This window comes from Microcaecilia unicolor, chromosome 3 (genome assembly GCF_901765095.1).
Source record: "Microcaecilia unicolor chromosome 3, aMicUni1.1, whole genome shotgun sequence".
NCBI lineage: Eukaryota > Metazoa > Chordata > Amphibia > Gymnophiona > Siphonopidae > Microcaecilia > Microcaecilia unicolor.
The window spans coordinates 217,479,173-217,501,081 of NC_044033.1; the positions used below are offsets into that span (position 1 = coordinate 217,479,173).

Genomic DNA, 21,909 nt, shown 5'->3' on the forward strand with positions numbered 1-21,909 from the left:
CCTGGTAAATGAATGAAGCTATTCCATTGGAAAAGACATGGAGAAGGATTGCCGAGTACCTGGAAAGTAACTGGCTGGGAAAGATTACTCTGCTTTTTATTTATGTGCATCGCTGCTCTTGCTCTTTTTAATATATGAGATGATGTTAGTCCCTGTATATTTAATGATGTATTTCTATTTGATGATGGTTGTTGTTTTCTTAACTACACTAAAGATGTTTGAATTCAATTCTGTAACAATATGCCTCGAGGCTGCCTATTGTATGTGGTGCCTATTCTACAAAGGAAAGGAGGCTTACCCCATGAAAGTCCACTAAAAGAGTCATCCTCTCTCTCAAAAAACCCTCACCCTCCTGTAGACTCCCTCACCCCTGCTCCAGATCTAGTTGCTTAGATCCTTGGTGTTTAGGAGTTCCATTCAGGTTCAATAATGGCACTAGCTATCCTTAGGGGTAGAGTTCTGATTGCTGAAAAGCTTGCTGAAGCAGCACATTTTTCACAACATAAATGTAGTAATGTGGGAAATGCCCATATAGTATGCAGTACATACAGGGGGACAGCCATTTTGAGAGGAACACATTCACAAAAGATGCAGCACCGCTTGGGACTTTTTGAACGTGTTTTTACAACCTGCATTTCTAAATGCAAAACTGGAAATCCTAGGAAGCCAGGCATGGAGCCATGCTAGAAAGCTCTAACTTTTAGATTTTAGAGCTGGTTTAAATACCACATATAATTGTTCCTTTTATCATTCCTTCACACCCCAGATGCAAAAGAATATTTTGCTGACACACGTAGTTGCTGTAAAGGCTGACATCTATATGTTCTAAAGTGGAAGTATATTGTCACTTCAAAAGGCTGGTGTACCACAAGATTATGAAAAAAATATATCAATGCACACTGAAAACAGAAACAAATAGAGCTCCGTGTTTCTGAAATTAAAAAAAAATTATCCATGCATCAGACATTTCTTATTCAAACATCAAATGACTCGATATGTTTCACCATCAGGCTGCTTCAGGGGTTGATATAATATATATCAATGATGCATGTGAAATTTGTTCCCCAAATTTTAATCACCCTGATTCAAAAATTACAGATTTACATAATTAGGAATCAAACCATGTAAATGCATTGGCCAGATATAAAAGAGCACCAGTCTCCACAAAGGAACAAAAGAAAGTAGTGATGACCAGGAGATGAACAAAGAAGTCAAGAGTTCACAGTAGTTTAAGAATTTATTGTAATATCCAAATCTCTTGCCAAACAATTTGAAGAGGAAACAAATTCTGCATTTGCATATGTAAGTATGGCACTGGAACGTGTAGGTTGTAAAAATTACCTCTTACATCTGTATTTGCTACTAGGGTAGCACCATGCATTTACACTAAAAGTATAAGCTGTTAAAGATAGCGACTAAATATTGCTATCAAGATAATTTTCCATCCTATCTTTGCTCAGCCCTTTGAGGCCAATGAATGTACAACTGAGATTATCTTGTTGGGCAGACTGGATGGACTGTACAGGTCTTTATCTGCCGTCATTTACTATGTAACTATGAGATAATATAAATGCTATTGCTATACTTGCTTTCCTTTAACATTCAAGTAAGTTTAAGTCAATTTATTTTTTTGTGATATACTTCCTGTTGTTCCTATCAGGCCTCAGCAGAATAATATAGCACTTGGGGATAAAGATACACCCCAGTATTCCAGCACTGGAGGCCAGGATAGCAAATATCTCTACTGCTACCATGTACTTGCCCCTGGTGCTCAGGTACGTTGGGATGAAAGACACCCAGACACTGCAGAACACCAGCATGCTGAAGGTGATGTACTTGGCCTCATTGAAACTGTCAGGTAGATTTCTTGCTAGGAAAGCTACAAGGAAGCTGATACCAGCTAAAGTCCCAGGTAACCCAGAACACAGTAAAAGGCAATTATCGAACCTTCCTTACATTCAATAAGTATGGTTCCAATTTCTGATTGAGGTTAAGGTGTGGGGATGGAGGAGAAGTTATCAACCAGACAAGGCAAATAAGGGACTTGAAGAAAGGAACATGAAAATAACTATAGTGTACGAAACTCTAGAACCCATCCATTTCCGGAGCTTGCTTCTGGCTTGGTGGTCTGAAAAGCCATGACCACAGTAATTGTTTTTGCCAGGACAGAGGATGAGAGAGATGGAGAAAGTTATTCCAAAGGCAGTCTGTCGTAGAATGCAGGTCACCTTCTCAGGATGGCCTATGAAAATCAATGAGCAGAGGAAGCAGACCTTGAGGGAGACTAAGAGAATGTAACTTAGGTTCGGTTGTTGGATCTCACAATGGGAGTGTCTCTGTAATTAATAAAGTCCCCAGAATGACAACAGTGATGAGAAAGAGAAAAATACTTATAAGCATCAAAATGATTCCGAAAGGTTCTTCATAGGATAGGAAGTTTATCATTTTTGGGACACAGGCATCTCTTTTTTCATTGGGCCATTGGTCCTCTGGGCATTTCATACAGCTGTCCATATCTGAGAAGAAATAATATTCTCTTAGTATGTAAAAAATGACATCAGTTTTCAATAGTGACTAAATATTGCTTTTATAAATTTAAAGATATTTTTATGTTTCACATAGACTATAGCAGAATGGTGGAATGAGTTTCATTATTTTTTGTAAAGCTATACTATGCATTCACAGGATGATTTTACAGCAGATCCCATATATGTATAGATTAAGAAGACTAGTTTGGGTGTATTTTTTTTAAGACATACAGGTTTCCACGTCTTTGTAAAATTTCAGCACACAACCTACTGAAATCGCAGTCAAAATGAATCTACTGTCCTACGTTATCTGGATAATTATCAGGGTTATTTTCGAAAGAGAAGGGCACCCATCTTTCGACACAAATCGGGAGATGGGCGTCCTTCTCCCAGGGGCGCCCAAATCGGCATAATCAAAAGCTGATTTTGGGCGTCCCCAACTGCTTTCTGTCGCAGGGACGACCAATGTTCCCGGGGGCGTGTCGGAAGCATAGCGAAGGCGGGACTGGGGCATTGCTTAACACATTGGGCGTTCTCGGCCGATAATGGAAAAAAGAAGGGCGACTCTGACGAGCACTTGGCCGACTTTACTTGGTCCATTTTTTCTTGACCAAGCCTCAAAAAGGTGCCCAAACTGACCAGATGACCACCGAAGGAATTGGGGATGACCTCCCCTTACTCCCCCCAGTGGTCACTAACCCCCTCCCACCCTTAAAAAAAACTTTAAAATATTTTTTGCCAGCCTCTATGCCAGCCTCAAATGTCATACCCAGCTCCCTGACAGCAGTATGCAAGTCCCTGGAGCAGTTTTAGTGGGCTGCAGTGCACTTCAGGCAGGCGGACCCAGGCCCATCCCCCCTACCTGTTACACTTGTGGTGGTAAATGTGAGCCCTTCAAAACCCACCACAAACCCATCTGTACCCACATGTAGGTGCCCCCCTTCCACCCTTAGAGCTATGGTAGTGTTCTACAGTTGTGGGGAGTGGGTTTTTGGCGCTCAGCACACAAGGTAAGGGAGCTATGCACCTGGGAGCAATTTTGTGAAGGTCCCCTGCAGTGCCCCCTAGGGTGCCGGTGGTGTCCCTGGCATCTCAGGGGGACCAGTGCACTACGAATGCTGGCTCCTCCCACGACCAAAGGGCTTGGATTGGTCATTATGAGATGGGCATCCTCGGTTTTCCATTATGCGAAAACCGGGGACGATCATCTCTGATGACCTAAATGTTGAGATTTGGGCTTCCCCGACGTATTATCAAAATGAAAGATGGCGCCCATCTTATTTGATAAACGGGTTTCCCCACTCCTTCGCCGGGACGTCCTGAGAGGACGTCCTCAGATAAACCTTGGGCGCCCCGTTCGATATGCCCCTCTATGTGTCACCATGAATTCTTATGACTCTCATCAATAGAATGATCTTCGAGTTTCAGTGACATTACAGGTAATTTATATGAAACATTAATTAAGGGGAAAGATTTTATTGACACAAATTTAAAGAAGAATTTTCTAAGCCGCTTGCCAGAATAAGTCAGAGAATTGCTCTAAGAGTACAGATAGGTTTTTATAAAGCAATGCACAATATGGAATTTCCTTATCTGGTACATCATCTATTCCATTTTTTCTAATCATCAAGGATCTCCAAAGTTTGTAAGAACCTTTATTGATACATAACTACCAAAGTTACATTTTGAAAAAAGAGCCCACATGTACAGTATACACTTTAAAAATACTATTCAGACCCATAGGTAGAAAAATTCTAACAAATGAAAATATCACCCACTTTGAGCTGAGGCCCACCCAACAGTACCACAGCTGTGATGTGGCTGGCAGAGATCCCCAAGCAAGCCCCATCACCTGATGACTCGTTGGAATCTCTCCCCCTTCCCTGCAGGTAATCCGTTCACTCAGCTCCAATCCCTCAACCCCCTGGTTTCTTTTAAAGCTTTCTATTCTTCACCATCAGAAGCAGCAGGTTATAGCTGCTGCTCACGCTGGATCCGAGCCTCCTTCTGATGCAACTTCTATTTCTGCATAGGCAGGACAAGGTTAGAAGAAGGCAAACTTTTGGACATTTTTTAGGATTAGAAGAAAGGGGGAAGATTGATGTACAAATTTGGAAATTCCAAATTGTCCCTGGTTACCTGGTGGATTGGGGAATCGGACTTGAGAGACCTGACCTCTGCTGGGGAGAGGAGGCAGGGATGTCATGCCCACTCAATTTGGCTCAGGCCCACCCAAAATTGGGTGTATACCATGTCACTATCCCTCTCCTTATAACTGATAGTCTTTAAATATCTCTGATTATACAAAGCAATTATGTAGAGTTAGAGTATGATCTTCATTGTGGGAAAATGCCTCAGAATCCTACCTTCATTAAGGTACAGATTTACACCCCTGATACCTACATTGCACTTTAGTTGAACATAGTGGCACGTCAGTTTGGAGTATGGTCTGAGCCATCTCCCTCACTACTGGGTTTCTACTTCTCCCTGAGCTTTATGAATGTTTGACATAGACTTGGCAGGGAGTTGGGAACTAAGGAAATAGGATAGGATATGAAACCATAAAGGTAATGGCAGTGTGGTTCAAAAAAGATGATTGAGAAAATTTGAAGCTGGCTTGATTATCTCAGAGCAGCTGTCTTTACCATCTAGTCCATTTTCAGTATGAAATGAGGATAGGTAAATTTAAGAATATATTAGTTGGGGGTTAAATATAGATATTGCCATTATGTATTAGTCTGGTGGTGGTAGAGCAAATGAGTGTTCTCTGTTTCCAATACAGGAAAACAATAATTTTTTTTTGGTGTGTGTGGTGTGTGTGGGGGGGGGGGGGGGGGTTCCTGTTATTTTGAGGTAATAATAATATGGGGAATGTCACTGATGATTCCCATCTTATTTAAAACAAATACACATCTCTACAAACAATAATGCCTTTAACTTTTCCCTAAACAAAGAATTAGGTTCATTTTTATTCTCTGATGGAAGATTGTTTTAGGATTGGGTAAACTCATGGGGATTGGGTCTGGCAGTGGGAAAAGTCCTAATTATTTGATCTCTGTTCTCTTACCTTTCTGAGATTTGTAATTCTTTTCATTTTATTTTCTATTTTAGTTATGCAAACTGCTTTAATTGCTTCCATTTGAATGGTGGTATAATTATTGTTGATAATACATGAACATCTCTGATGGAAGATTATTCCAGACCTGCCAGTGCAGTTTCAAATGACCACATGGCCTATCTAGTCTGCCCATCCATGCCATCTGCTCTCCTTATCAATCCCTTAGAGATCCTATGTACTTATCCCAAGCTCTCCTGAATTCAGATACAGTTTTCATCTCCACCACTTCCACTGGGATCCCGGTCCACGAATTCACCACTCTTTCCATGAAGAAGTATTTCCTAAGGTTACTTCTGAGTCTATTCCCTTTCACCTTCATCCTATGCCCCATCGTCTCAGAGCTTCCTTTCAATTGAATGAGACTCATCTCCTGTGCATTTATGCTGCATAGGTATATAAATCTTCCTGTCATATCTCCCTTTCCCATTTTTCTTCTACAGTATACATATTGAGATCTTTAAGTCTGTCCTCATTCATTTTGTGACAAAGACCACTGACCATTTTAGTAGCTACCCTCTGAACCGATTCCATCTTGTTTACATCTTTTTGAAAATGCGGTCTCCATAATTGTACACAATATTCTAAATAAAGCTCACCAGAGTATTATACAGGGGCATTATCACTTCCTTGTTTCCTACTGGCCATTTCTCTCCCTATGCAACCTAAACATCCTTTCACTTTTTTTGTTGCCTTTTCTACCATTTGGCCACGTTAAGATCATCACATATGATCACACCCAAGTCCTGTTCCTCTTTCATGCATAAAATGTCTTCATGCCATAAACTGTACTGTTCCCTTGGGTTTTTGCAGCTCCATTCACATCATCAAGGGTGTCTACCCTATTGCAGATTTTGGTATCATCTGCAAAGAGGTAAACTTTACCAGACAACCCATAAGCAATATCAATTATAAAAATGTGTCATGACTCAGGAAAGGTGAGCTGAGTTGGTGCCACCTGGTCAACCCAAGAGTTAGCCAAGACCTGTCAGCAGGCGAGTCACCTGGGCTAGGTGCAAAGCTTGGTGGCAACTGAAGACAGGGCATGGCAGGAACAGAAGATTCAACTGGAACTGAAGACAAGGCAGGCTGGACTGGATACAAGGCAAGACAGGCTGGAGATCAGGCAAGGCAGATTCAAGAAACCCACTGTGAAGGCACTGGAGAAGAGCCAGGGCCTTCCTCACGTACACCCAGGCCCATGACATCATCTCCAGGTGCCCCAGAGAGTTTTGTGCTTCTAGCCTCTAGAGAGGGGGAAGATATGAGGGTTACTGTGGTGCTCAGGAATCCCTACGAAGGCAGTCAGTTAGGGATAAGCTTTCAGAAATAAATGAGATTTTAGATCTGCTTTGAAAATTGAGAGGATTGACTGAAGCCTAAGGTGAAGTGGTAGTGCATCAGCGTTCCAGGTCCTGTACAAAAAAGATAGAACGTTTAATAGAATCATGAGAAATCTCATGGACGGAAGGAATAACAAGCTTCTTTGTAACCCAGACTTAACAGAAAGCTGGGATGGATGGTCGTAGTCTTTTTTCAATATGGATTTTTATCATGTCTTATGAATTTCGCAGAGCAGGTAACACACTGAATAACCTGCCACTATGATCCTCTTATGTGTTACATATCACTCACCAGTCTGATTGGAGATCTTTCCATCTGGACAGGGAATACAGTCATAGCAGCAGACAGGCTTTCCTTCTCTGGGTAATTTCCTGAAGCCTGGAGCACAGCTCTGAGTACATCTGGATTGTGGGGGTGTCTGATGATTGGGAAAAAATATATCTCTATCTTCAAATGAAAGTGGGTGAGGTTTCTAAATTACATATCCTTTTCTGTACAAATGTAATAGAATTGTAAACCACATTGTCACCTCAAGGATCACTTGAGGTATATCAAGTGCTGAAAATAATAAATATTTTAAAAAAGAACTTATTGACCAATTCAGACCTTTTCTTCAGATGTCACAAATTACCCCATTAAAGATTTGTTTTCAGAAGGATCTGTCTAAACCATATTTCACTGACTGATAAATTACCCTACAGCACCTAAATTATAGGACGTTATATTTAAATTCTTAACAAGTAGGCTCTTGTGGGAGTGTTTAGGATAGAAATATTTAAAAAATGAAGGCACATAAAAACCATATGGCCTAACGTGAACTACTGCTAAGACATGCTATTTTACTGTTAACCACAGTTATTAGTAACTAGGTCGCATTGCATAAAATGGAACCAGTTGTAAAATAGCATTTGTTAGTGTTAAAATGACATGTAGTAATAGTAGCACGTTAGTAACTTCTATAATGTGGGTTATATGCCCTTCAACGCATCTTAAAGGGTACTAATGCAAGTTGCGTCTACTGCAGGGAAATTTAAGTCGCAGTGGGTTACATACTAAGGAGATGCAGAACATACAAATGTATTTAATCAGTTTATTAATATGGAAATATCACAATGCAGCTTGAGGTGAATATCGCAAGCCACGTTAATGCTGAAAAAAAAATGCCTGCTAAAAGCTGTTTTATTTTTTTTCCATCCTGAGAACATTGGGCCACAAAGCCATGGCCAGATGCTCATAGACACTTCTTAAAGGGGCTGGCCACAGTGAAAATAAGATGCCTTCTACTTCCCAAACAAAAACCCCTCTCAAAACCCCCATATACCCTCTCCTGATGGCCTTCCCATTCAAACCCCACTATGCAAGGCTTCCTCCACTTCAAGGCCTCCTTCAGGCAGAAGACACCCACTCAGAAATCCCTCCTTGAAGTCAGTCACTCCTACCCCAAATATCCCCAAATGGTGATTCCTTGATGGCGTGGGATGAGCACATTCAGCCATTTAAGTTTAGGGTTTTTTTTTAATACCTTAATGTTTCATCACTCTAACCTGGGTAAATTAGGCCTCCCACACGATCACTTTTCATTGATTGTGAAATCCTCTCCAGGGAGAGCGTAAGGTTTGTGCTTTAAAATCTATATCTCCTGCCTTTAGACCAATCATACCTTTCTGGGCTACTTCTCTGTTAAGGTCACTCAATTTACCTTTAAATGTTGAATTTTCCCCTGGCTAAGCAGTTGAGTGGAGTGGAACGGGTAGACGTGAAGCATCTGCTTACGCTTTCCAAAAATACTAGGACTAGGGGGCATGTGATGAAGCTGCAAAGTAGTTTTCCTCACTCAACGTGTAATTCAACTCTGGAATTCGTTGCCAGAAAATGTGGTAAAGGCGTTTTAGCTTAGCAGAGTTTAAAAAGGTTTGGACAGTTTCCTAAAGGAAAAGTCCATAGACCATTATTAAATTGGACTTGGGAAAAATCCACTATTTCTGGATAAGCAGCATAAAATGTTTTGTACTCTTTGGGATCTTGCCAGGTATTTGTGACCTGGATTGGCCCACTGTTGGAAACAGGATGCTGGGCTTGATGGACCTTTGGTCTGTCCCAGTATGGCAATACTTATGTACTTATACATTTAAAATAAAACTCTCACTGTTTCAATATTTCCAAATTTGTCATTACACCTCTACAGTTGTTCCTATAGGACATATTACTCGCCTATTATTATTTGTTGAAAAAGTTATATTTCAACATCCCTTCCTCAAAACTTTCATCTCACGTGTATTTAAATGTTTAGATATGTCACCATATCATTTTACTATATGAATCTCTAGGATGAACCTATTGGAAAACAATCTATTAACATATTGGACTACCGTTTGGTCCTACTGTTGCGTCATCCCTTCTCACTAATTAATTAACAAACAGCTGCAACTTCTTTACGTAATCTTACTCCTCAATGAGTGCATATAATGGCAGCTATAATCTTCTCCATCATGTTGGACAGGATGCTCTCTCCTGGGCAATATGACACACATGTGGTGGGCTTGTCCCCATGTTCAAAGCTTCTGGATAAAAATAACTGCATACATTTCCAAATTAGTCTGATAGGACATTCCTTCAGACCCTGCCTTTACTCTCTTAGGAATGCCTCACAACATTTAGTTTATTTTGAATATTTAGACTTAATTAGACTACTACTGCTTGTTGCTAAAGTGTGTATTGCACACAAATGGAAAGCTGATACTATACCTTCCCAGTAGTTTTGGTTGGATAAAGTTTGGCAAGTAGATGGAACGGAAAAACTAGTTTGGCTTTTTAAAAAAACCCCAAGCTCTGGATGTATAACTATTCTGGTCACCTCTTTTTCATTCCTCTTCAACTCCTACTGCTAATGTGCATGGATGATTTAGTCCTTATATAATTTAATGTAAGGTTTTTTTGTCCTCCCCCCCCCCCTTTTCTATATATACTGAGCTCTAGTAGCTCCCTTAATTGAAACTATAGTGGAATAAGATCATCTTTATGCTGATGACACCCAGCTATATCTCTCCACACCAGACATCACCGCGGAGACCCAGGCCAAGGTATCGGCCTGCTTATCCAACATTGCTGCATGGATGTCCAACCGCCACCTGAAACTGAACATGTCCAAGACCGAGCTTATCGTCTTTCCACCAAAACCCACTTCTCCTCTTCCTCCACTCTCTATCTCAGTTGATGGCACCCTCATCTTCCCCGTTTCATCTGCCTGCAACCTCTGAGTCATCTTCGACTCCTCCCTCTCCTTCTCTGTGCATATCCAGCAGATGGCCAAGTCCTGTCGCTTCTTTCTCTTCAACATCAGCAAAATTCGCCCTTTCCTCTCTGAGCACACCACCCGTACTCTAGTCCACGCTTTCATTACCTCTCGCCTTGACTACTGCAACCTACTCCTTACTGGCCTCCCACTTAGCCATCTATCCCCCTTCAATCTGTTCAGAACTCTGCTGCACGTCTTATATTCCGCCTGAACCGATATACTCATATCACCCCTCTTCTCAGGTCACTTCACTGGCTTCCCATCAGATACCGCATACAGTTCAAGCTTCTCCTTCTTACCTACAAATGCACTCAGTCTGCAGCCCCTCATTACCTCTCTACCCTCATTTCCCCTTACGTTCCCGCCCGTAACCTCCGCTCACAGGACAAATCCCTCCTCTCAGTACCCTTCTCCACCACGGCCAACTCCAGGCTCCGCTCATTCTGCCTCGCCTCAACCTATGCTTGGAATAAACTTCCTGAGCCCTTAGGCCAAGCCCCCTCCCTACCCATCTTCAAATCCTTGCTCAAAGCCCACCTCTTCAATGTTGCTTTCGGCACCTAACCTTTATACCTTTCAGGAAATCTAGACTGCCCCTATTTGACTGACTGTACATTTGTCATTTAGATTGTAAGCTCCTTTGAGCAGGGACTGTCCTTCTATGTTAAATTGTACAGCGCTGCGTAACCCTAGTAGCGCTTTAGAAATGTCAAGTAGTAGTAGTATAAGATGCAATTTAACTGACATCGATTTGGAAAGATTTTAATTCTGAGCTTCCCATTCTACGACCATGGTTAACTTTTACTTTTCATTACCAAGAAGCAAACTAATATTTCCATATGTTAAACTATTTAAATTGTCAACATATCAATAGAAAAGTACAGGTATTTACTGCTTCTGTGAGTTGCAACAATTCGCCTGCTTAGCTAAGTGTGTGCTGGCAGTAAATTTCTGCCAGCACCTGCCTAACTTAAAAATCCCTCTCAGGGCCTCCAACCTCATTCCAATCTTCCCCCTTGAAATAGCTTGCTCCTTCAGTTCCCCTTCCCCTCCAAAATAACCCCCCCCCCCCATCTGAACAGCAACCCCCACAACCCCCCCAACATCACCATATGCCCTCCCCAGCCTGGAACACTGGGGGCAGGAGTGAAGCCCACTTACTCTTGCCCCTAGCAGCAGCTTCCACTAAATGGCTGAATATTTCACCCTTAGAATTTAGCAAAATCTTCAGCAGCCAATCATGAATCAGAACGTCTACTTTTCATTGTATAAAACAGCACGCAACACCTCCTGCATTATGAGTGAATGGGCTGTATTGACATTGCCACACTGTCAGCTGCTAGCTTGGTTTTGTAAGCAGGGGGGATAATTTTTGATCACTCTAACCTGGGTAAATGAGGCCTCCCATATGATCACTTTTTCATTGATTGTGAAATCCTCTCCAGGGGGAGCATAAGGTTTATAACTTCCAACATTTTCCTGTTTCACTGTTCCATTGGGCAGAAAGATCAGATTAATAATATTGTAGTCAATAGGTAGGTCTCTATTCTCATCAAAAATGACCTCTTCACCCAGAAAGTTCTTAAAGTGCACATTCTTCAGATAATGATGAAGCTAAAGAATAAAGGGTACATTTTCAGGAATGTCCATAATGGTCAGTTTTCCTTTTACTTATGTATTTGTTTATGAACATTTTCACATTAAAAACACAATAACACCGAGATCCTATTCTGGGTGGTAACTCCTAATATAGAACCTATAATCATGTAGCTAAAATTATTATTTACTATCCAGCTTATTTTTGAAAGTGAAAGACGCCCATATTTCGACACAAATCGGGAGATGGGCGTCTTTCTCTTGTGGGCGCCCAAATCGGTATAATCGAAAGCCAATTTTGGGCATCTCCAACTGCAATCTGCCACGGAAACGGACAAAGTTGACGGGGGTTTGTCGGAGGCGTGGTGAAGGTGGGACTGGGGCTTGTTTATTGGCCGAGGATAGATGGGCGCGCTCGGCTGATAATGGAAAAAAGAAAGGCGTTTTTAGCGCAAATTTAGGTCACTTTTTCTGGACCCTTTTTTTTTACAAACAAGTCCCAAAAAAGTGCCCTAAAGGACCAGATGACCACCGGAGGGAATCGGGGATGACCTCCCCTGACTCCCCCAGTGGTCACTAACCCCCTCACACCAAAAAAAAGACTATTAAAAACTTTTTTTTCCAGCCTGTATGCCACCCTCAAATGTCATACGCAGCTCCATCACAGCTGTATGTAGGTCCCTGGAGCAGTTGTTAGTGGGTGCAGTGGACTTCAGCCAGGTGGACCCAAGCCCATCCCCCTCTACCTTTTACACTTGTGCTGGTAAATGGGAGCGCTCCAAACCGCCCCCAAAACCCACTGTACCCACATCTAGGAGACCCCCTTCAGCCATAAGTGCTATGGTAATGGTGTAGAGTTGTGGGCAGTGGGTTTTTGGGGGGATTTGGGGGGCTCAGCACCCAAGGGAAGGGAGCTATGGACTTGGGAGGTATTTTCCATTTTTTTAAATTGTTACAAGTGCCCCCTAGGGTGCCCGGTTGGTGTCCTGGCATGTGAGGGGGACCAGTGCACTACGAATCCTGGCCCCTCCCATGACCAAATGCCTTGGATTTGTTCGTTTTTGAGCTGGGCACCTTCGGTTTCCATTATCGCTGAAAAACGATATCGCCCAGCTCAAATCCGCACAAATCCGATGCATTTGCCTGGCACAAACCATATTATTGAAAAAAAAGATGGACGCCCATCTTTTTCGAAAATACGGTCTGTCCCTCCCCTTCACGTACCCGTTCTCGGAGATAGACGTCCATGGAAATGGGCGTTCGCGTTCGATTATGCCCCTCCACATGTATCATTTTGCATTTGTACACATTGAATTTTCCTTGCAATTTAGATGCCCAGTCTTTCAATTTCACAAGGTCCTCTGGCAATTTCTCACAATCCGCATACAATTTAACCATGCTAAAAAAATGTTGGGTCATTTGCAAATTTGATCACTTCACTCATTGTTTCCCCTTCTAGATCATTTTTATATATATCATATAAAGCTCCAGTCCCAGTTCATGTTCCTTGGGTACTTCCTGTGGGAGCAAAAGGCCCCGCATAAAGCACTATGTGCAGCACTTCGCTTTGGAACTCTCTTCCCACCCCCAGAAAAACAGAAAATAACTACCTCAGCTTCAGAAGAAAATTAAAAACTTATCTCTTCCCAAAAGAAACAAAATGACTGGCCCCTATGCCTTTTCCTTTACCGATAGATCAACACTTCCCAGCTTCATACAGTTCTCCTTTCTCCCCTCGCCTCTCTCTGTAATGTGATACCTCTTTTGTAAATCGCACTGAATCCTGGCCAGGGGATATTAGCAGTATATAAATGCTGATTTGATTTCATACATGCCTATATCACAAAAGTATATGGGTTACAACACATGACACTGTTCAGCATTTCCAGCCTGACATTGAAGTACAGACTTTGGCTCACTCCATATCTCTCTGCTAAGGCCTGCGTGTGTGTAAAGTCAGCAAAGACACTGCAGATATCTTCAAGGACTGCCAGCCAGACAAGGACTTCTGGAAACTCCCTTGGTGACTGAAACAACATAATACCTGGAGAAACAGAGGACATCATCATCTTGTTCTGAGACAAAGCAACTCCTCGATCAGAGTGCCTCTGTTTCATCACACGTGTTGTAATGTTTTGATTCTCTAAATCAGCATTGGATAGCCCCAGGTCACACATTTGTGCCTCAGGTTACCAGTTTCTACTCAGTTTTTTAAATTACCTGTATAGTGTTTAACATATTGCAATTCTCTCTTCTTCCTCAGTTGATAGCATATCCAGCATTGCGAAAGAATTCTCGTTTCTATTCTACTACTACTACAAATCAATTCTATAGCGCTACCAGTCATACGCAGCGCTTCACAATTGAACATGAAGAAAAGACAGTCCCTGCTCAAAAGAGCTTACAATCTAAATCAGGACAGGCAGACAAGACAAATAAGGGTTAAGGGTAGGACAGACAGATAGGATACATAGGGAAAAGGGACTATTGAAGAGAGGAAGACAAGATAAGGTTATAATCAGGTGACAAGTTAGGAATTAAAAGCAGCATCCAACAGGTAGGCCTTTAGCCCGGTTTTGAAGGCGGCTAGGGATGGAGCTTGACGTAATGGCTCAGGAAGTCTATTCCAGGCATAAGGTGCGGCGAGATAAAAGGAACGGAGTCTGGAGTTAGCGATGGAAGAGAAGGGTGCAATTAGGAGAGATTTGCCTATTGAACGGAGTTCTTGGGAAGGAGTATAGGGAGAGATAAGGGTGGAGAGGTAGTGAGGGGCTGCAGAGTGAATGCACTTACAGGTTAATAAGAAAAGCTTGAACTGTATACGGAAACGGATAGGGAGCCAGTGAAGTGACTTCAGAAGAGGGCTGATATGGGCATAGCGACTTTGGCAAAATATTAATCATGCAGCAGAATTTTGAACAGATTGAAGAGGAGAGAGATGGCTAAGTGGAAGACCTGTGAGAAGCAAGTTGCAGTAGTCCAAGCGAGAGGTGATGAGAGTGTGGATGAGGGTTCTGGTAGCGTGCTCAGAAAGGAGAGGGCGAATTTTGGCGATAGCATAGAGGAAGAAATGACAGGTTTTAGCAATCTGTTGAATATGTGCAGAGAAGGAGAGGGAGGAATCGAAGATGACCCCAAGGTTACGAGTAGATGAGACAGGAAGAATGAGCATATTGGGGAAGGGGAGAGGTTGGTTTAGGTGGGAAGATAAGGAGCTCAAGTTTTGGACATATTGAGTTTAAGGTGGCGGTGAGACATCCAGGCAGCAATGTCAGATAGGCAGGTAGATATCTTGGCCTGGATTTCTGGTGTGGAGAGGTATATCTAGGAGTCTATTCTACCTTTTTGTTGAGGTTTCCATCTGTTAGGAAAATTCTTTGTAAAAGAATCCATGCTAGTACACTTTGGAATTCTATTTCTGTACAAGTTTGCGTGATTCCTAGTTAATTACAATTCCTCAAGGGACTGAAAATATTTGAATGATTAATTTTTGTAAGCTTCACTCACTTTCTAGTCTTAGGCTTTATACTTATGTAACCTGCTTAGATTCTTTAGTGATTTTAGTGGGATATAAATACACTGAATAGAAAAGAAAAGAATAGAATAGGAAAGCACCCTATTTCCTGAAAACACTGATGCCATGTTTAAAGTGCTCTTCAATGTGCTACCAGTGGGACAATATTATGACCCCTTGAACCACAACATCTGAGACAAATAAGTTGTTATGCATCAACAGCAAGGCTAAAAATGCACATCATCAACCCAGCTGCAACTGGGCTTTGTAAACCAGGACAAACGGTTGCTGTTGGAGTTCATCTGAAGTGTGGTCAGTCACTACGTCTGACTGACCCATCTGAGGAACACTCTGCCATCTGCTGGATGACTATCCAGCTTATAATCGAAAGAGAAAAATGCCTATATTTCGACCCAAATCGGGAGATGGGCGTGTTTCTCGCAAAGGTGCCCAAATCGGTATAATCGAAAGACGATTTTGGGCGTTTCCAACTGCACTCTGTCGCTGAAACAAATAAAGTTGTTGGGGGCGTGTCGGAGGCATGGTGGAGGTGGGACTGGGGCGTGGTTATCAGCCGAGGAGAGATGGGCGTCTTTAGCTGATAATCGAAAAAAAGGCGTTTTTACCGCGATTTTGGGTCACTTTTTTTAGACCCTGTTTTTTCACGAACAAGTCCCAAAAAAGTGCCCCAACTGCCCAGATGACCACTGGAGGGAATCGGGGATGACCTCCCCGGACTCCCCCAGTGGTCACTAACCCCCTCCCAACAAAAAAAAAAAAAACACTTTAAAAACTTTTTTCCCAGCCTCTATGCCAGCCTCAAATGCCGAACTCACCTCCATGACAGCAGAATGTGTTCGATCCTGTCACAGCCTTTCCCTGGGTCAGATATGGCTCTGGGTGCACTACAGGGTCACATCAGCATTGCATTGTGGTGGGTGTTGGGTATTGGGCTCGGTGATTTCATTAGCTTGTGTTACAGTCTCACGATGTTGGTAGTTGGTAGGCTGTTCTCCCATGGTGCTTTTCCCCCTGCCTACTGGGTCAGAGTGTGTCCAGTTTTGTTTCCGGTAGTCCATGAGGTAGTGGCCATTTTTGTAAGCCAGTTTTAGATCCCTTCCATGTGTTAGCCACATTACAGAACTTAGTTCTTCCCTTGAATGTGGCTGAAAGAGGGCATTGTACAGCATTCTGCCAGCTCTGACCTACTGCTAATCTCAGTACCAGGGAGACTCGTTGCCAGTGGGGCACAACCTCTGATCTGCAGTTAACTGTGAGTAAACGTGCTCATTCCAATAAAGGACATTTTCAGAGAGATTAGTCTTCAGGTGTCAACTGGGGTGCCAATGTTATACAGCAGTAACAAGTCCTAGAGGCCTGCATGTATGCAGGTCCCTGGAGCACTTTTAGTGGGTACCGCAGTGCACTTCAGCCAGGTGGACCCAGGTCCATCCCCCCCCCCCCATCTGTAACACTTGTGCTGGTAAATGGGAGGTGTCCAAAACCCACTGTACCCACATGTAGGTGCCCCCTTCACCCCTAAGAGCTATGGTAGTGTTGTACATTTGTGGGTAGTGGGTTTTGGGGGAGGGGGGTTGGGAGTTCAGCAACTGTGGTAAGGGAGCTATGCATGTGGGAGCTTTTTCTGAAGTCCACCGCACTGACCTAGGGTGCCCAGTTGGTGTCCTGGCATATCAGGAGGGCCAGTGTGTGCTACGAATCCTGGCCCCTCCCACGACCAAATGGCTTGGATTAGGACGTTTTTGAGCTGGGCGTTTTTTGTTTCCATTATTGCTAAAAAATACAAACGCCCAGCTCAAAAACGTCCATTTTTTCGAAAATACGGTTCGGCCCGCCCCTTCACGGACCCGTTCTCGGAGATAAACGCCCATGGAGATAGGCGTTTCCGTTCGATTATGCCCCTCCACATCAGGTGGTATGATTGCCATGTATTAATGTTTTCTAAGTGCTATGAGTTTTTAGAGTTATAGACTGAGTTATAAGTCTGTCTAGGTTAATGTGCATTTACTCTGTGCTGTTTCTATGATAAGACTGTCATCTTCATTCTTGCCTTTTTCATACTATTTTTGTTGCTGTTGTAAATAAATGAGCACTCTTTTTTTTTAATAACACCCTTGGTGTGGAGTCGGTTATCTTTATTATTTGAGCATTGTGAGCTCAGATCTAGATATAAAGAGGGAACATTTGCTTCTGACACTTTGTCCAGTGCCAGAATGTGGCAAAGTCCCATTCTTCTATCATTTAAACAAAGTGTCAGGTTTCCCAATAACACCCCACAAGAAGGTTGTTATTTGTGTTTGTGTATGCCCCACACTTCTAATTGTCCTTCTTGAATTGAGAAAATTGGCAATTAAACCCTATTCTCTGTATTCTATCTTTAAACTAACTTTCAGTGCACAATGGGACACTCTTCCTATCCCATGGTCTTTTAATTTTCTTAAGAGTTTCTCTTGATGAACTTTGTCAAATGTTTTCTGAAAATCCAAATACACTGTGGTGCTTATTTTAGAAGCTCAATTTATGTTTTGGATCTCAGAAAACCAGCCTTTAAACAACCCTTAAGGAGTTAATAGTCCTGTGCTATGACTCCCCCTTGACAAAGCGGTAGCAGCGAAACAGGCACCTGTCGGGGAAAGAGGGCACACCAGCTGATACAGATAAGTGATGTGTAGCCATCAGGATTGTTAAGCTCGTCCCAGAGAGTGTTAAGTCAGTGTTACAAAAGATACGAGTAGCACAGAATCGATAGTAAGGAGGAGGAAGGCGAGTCCATGATTATAAGCACACACACAAGCCAAGATTCACCGTGTGGTGAAGTGAAATCAGCTGTGTAGACTTATGAGACTCCTCCTCCATTATTAGTCAATATAAGAACGATCACTACAGAGGGGCATATTACTCTAATTATTTCCTCTACTTCAGTTTAATTTGGAATTGTTGATATTTCTAGGATAAGCAGCATAAACTCTGTTTCACTGTTCTGGGATCTTGTGACCTGGATTGGACACTGTTGGAAACAGGATATTGGGCTTGATGGACCTTTCATCTGTTCCAGTATGGCAACACTTATGTTTTTATGTCCATATGCCAAATATTATAAGTGCAATTCTATAAACTAAGCATCATGTTTATATCTGCGTTACACATAAAACTATCTAGAATAATAACATATATAAGCATATGTGCTCACATACATGTGTAACGGCCAATATTCTGCCTAACCACTATTCTGCACATATCTCCTTAACTTATATAGTGGGTATTTGCAAAGTGACATATATAAAAACTTACAGAGTACTATAAAATATGAATGTCCACCTGCATTTAGGTGACCTCACTTCCAGCACTTCATGGATGGCATAAGTATGACCACCTACACGCTAGACGTGCCAATACTGGGTTGCACTAGTATTCTATAACAGAAATGGGCACCTGGGTTCTGCTGTAGACTAAGCTTCTACTATTCGGCCATGGGGTACTTAAAAGGAGGCACCAACTATAGAATTTCTCCCAAAAAGATTCCCTTTCACATAGTGCCAACTCTCACCAATTCTCTTTTCTGAATATGTTACCTTCCATGGCAAATAATCTGATAATCTTTGTCGGTCTCCATTCCACATGGTGGTCTTTCCAGAGCCAGAGTATAGCATGTCTTTCAATGCATGTGCCAGGGCATAGACAGCATTGTAAATGTTGTAACTGTTGGCAAAGTGGGTATAGTCACAGTGGAGATAGTTGAAAGGATCTTCATCTTTACTGCAGGATCTTTGGATGCTTTTGGGGCACCGGTAATCACATAGTCCATTCCACCATCGTTCATTTTTACTACCAGGAAACATAATAGGTTTTACCTCACGTACAAATTTTAAAAAGCTTGGAATGTTTTTCTTTGCTCCTCTGAAAAGCAAGGTGTTATTCTTTAAACTATAGCCCATTTGATGGGTTAAGTGAAAATCAACGTCAGTTATGCTGATCCAGATTTTCCCAGCTATCTCCAGAATATCTATATTTCTAAAATAGTTCCATATATTTTCTGTATTAAAATGACCAATGATCACATTTGTTGATGATTTATGAATAGTTTTATTAATTTTGTCAATCGTTTCTTCTGGCAAGACCTGGATGTGACTGAATATTTCTATGAATTCAATGCAGGCTCCATTCTTCTCAATTCCTTTTTTCAAGAGCTGGACAAACCTCAGGCTGCTTTCATCGTCAGGTGCAATGATACCGACCCAGGTCCAGTTGAAATGCTTCAGTAACTTTACAATCCCAGTAATGATGTTAAGAATGCTGGGCACAGTCCAATATAAATATGGAAACTTAATATCATTCATAAAAGGATTCTGAGAAGTATAGCTGATCTGTCAAGAAATATAATTAATTCTGAATTATCTTTGTTTTCAAGAAATTGGGGGCAGTAGTTATTAAGTTACAGTAAAATATTTCTTGTTACCTCAGTTTAGATTACTGTGGGAGTCAATAACATAACTTGTAATCATGATCAACCTCACAAGTTGTGTTATTAATCTGCACTGGGAGTATTGGGCTGCCAATGTGTAGTCCAATATTTCTGGGCACCATATTAAAGGGACCAGTGCATAATAAAAGGGTGTCTCCCACATATAACACCAAACATAGAAGCCCCATACCAAAAAATTCAAGTGGGTTACATCCATAGGAGCCAACTTTTCAAAATGATTGGGGGTGCTGAAATTTATTTTTTTACAGTTGGTGCATTCCTCGTCCCCCTCCCTCCCCCTCTGAGTTCCAGGGGTCGTCGTCCTTCCCTCCAAGTTCCAGGGTCATCGTCCCTCCCTCCCTTCCTCCCTCCCTTCCAGTTCCAAGCCCCCTCCCTCTGAATTTTAAAAGTAATCTTGACTTAGCTCGTCGGGGTTAAGGTGGCCGGCAGCAGCGGTAAAAAGTGTGTAGGCTCGGCGCTTACTTCAGTTTTCCCTTCTCTCTCTCTCAGCTCTGGTCCCTTGCGGAAACAGGAAATGAGGGCGGGACCAGAGCTGAGAGAGAGAGAAGGGAAAACTGAAGTAAGCGCCGAGCCTACACACTTTTTACTGCTGCTGCCGCTGTAACCCCAAGGTAAGTCAAGATGACTTTTAAAATTCAGAGGGAGAGGGCCTGGAACTCGAAGGGAGGGAGGAAGGGAGGGGGGATGACCCTGGAACTCGGAGGGAGAGACAACGACCCTGGAACTCGGAGGGGGGTACCCTGGAACTTGGAGGAGGGAGGAACGACGACCCTGGAACTCGGAGGAAGGGACGACGACCCTGGAACTCGGAGGGGTTGACAACCCTGCAAACTCGGAGGGAGGGAGGGAACGAACTTCCGGTGGGTGAAATATTGGGGGTGCACGAGCACCCACACAACCCAAGGAGTCGGCGCCTATGGTTACATCAACGCCAGATCCGGTCGTAAACAAAACAACACAGTAACAGACTGGATCACGTCAGAAAACCTTGATCTAATCTTCATCAGTGAAACCTGGATCCATGATCAAAGGACCCCATAATCCTTGACCTATGCCCTCCAGGATACAAAATCACTCACTGGACCAGAAAAGAAAAGCGAGGGCGGAGGCATAGCACTAATCTATCAATCCCACTTTACACTGAAAACCACTGCTGAGTTCATAACAACCCAACTCGAAATTACCTCAGAATCCATAACAAATCCCTGCTGATCACCTGAATGTATCTTGTTTTACAGACCACCAGGGAATTGGAACGAAAGCCAGTCAAACTCATGGACTTCAATCTCAACCACTTGTTCAACCAACTCTAACATACTGCTACTAGGAGACATCAACCTCCACCTATTATTTTTTATTTATTTATTGTTCCATTTGTACCCCACATTTTCCCACCTTTTTGCAGGCTCAATGTGGCTTACACAATACCGTATGGCGTTCGCCAAGTCGTTTGATAACAAATACAAGGTTAAATTGTGGTCAAATGAGGTAGGTGTGCATCAGGTTCCAAAATATAGAACAGGAAAAGTTCTCTACGATGACGAATCACAGAAGGCAAAAGTAGAGACTAATAGACGATTCACCACTGGAGACGTGAGTCCAACAGTCTTTATTATATCAGAGATAACGACCCGACCACAGGCCGTGTTTCGACGCTAAAAGCATCTGCAAGGGGTCAATAATACACCAAGTAATGAATGCAAAACGAAGAGTCCTACTTGTATATGTGTTGTCAACTCACTGATCACGTAGCACCAAACAGAATATGCTGGATACAAACTATCAGAGCAAAAAAAAAAAGTAGGACTCTTCGTTTTGCATTCATTACTTGGTGTATTTATTGACCCCTGATGCAGATGCTTTTTAGCGTCGAAACACGGCCTGTGTCGGGTCGTTATCTCTGATATAATAAAGACTGTTGGACTCACGTCTCCAGTGGTGAATCGTCTATTAGTCTCTACTTTTGCCTTCTGTGAGGTGTGCATCAGGTACCATGAGGGTAGAAGGGAGTGA

At 42.5% G+C, this 21,909-nt stretch overlaps 1 pseudogene; it reads right to left on the minus strand.

Annotated features, from left to right (window-relative positions):
• Positions 1-1,622: 1,622 nt before the first annotated feature.
• LOC115464359 overlaps positions 1,623-21,909 on the minus strand; it is a 57,995-nt pseudogene continuing 37,708 nt past the window's right edge.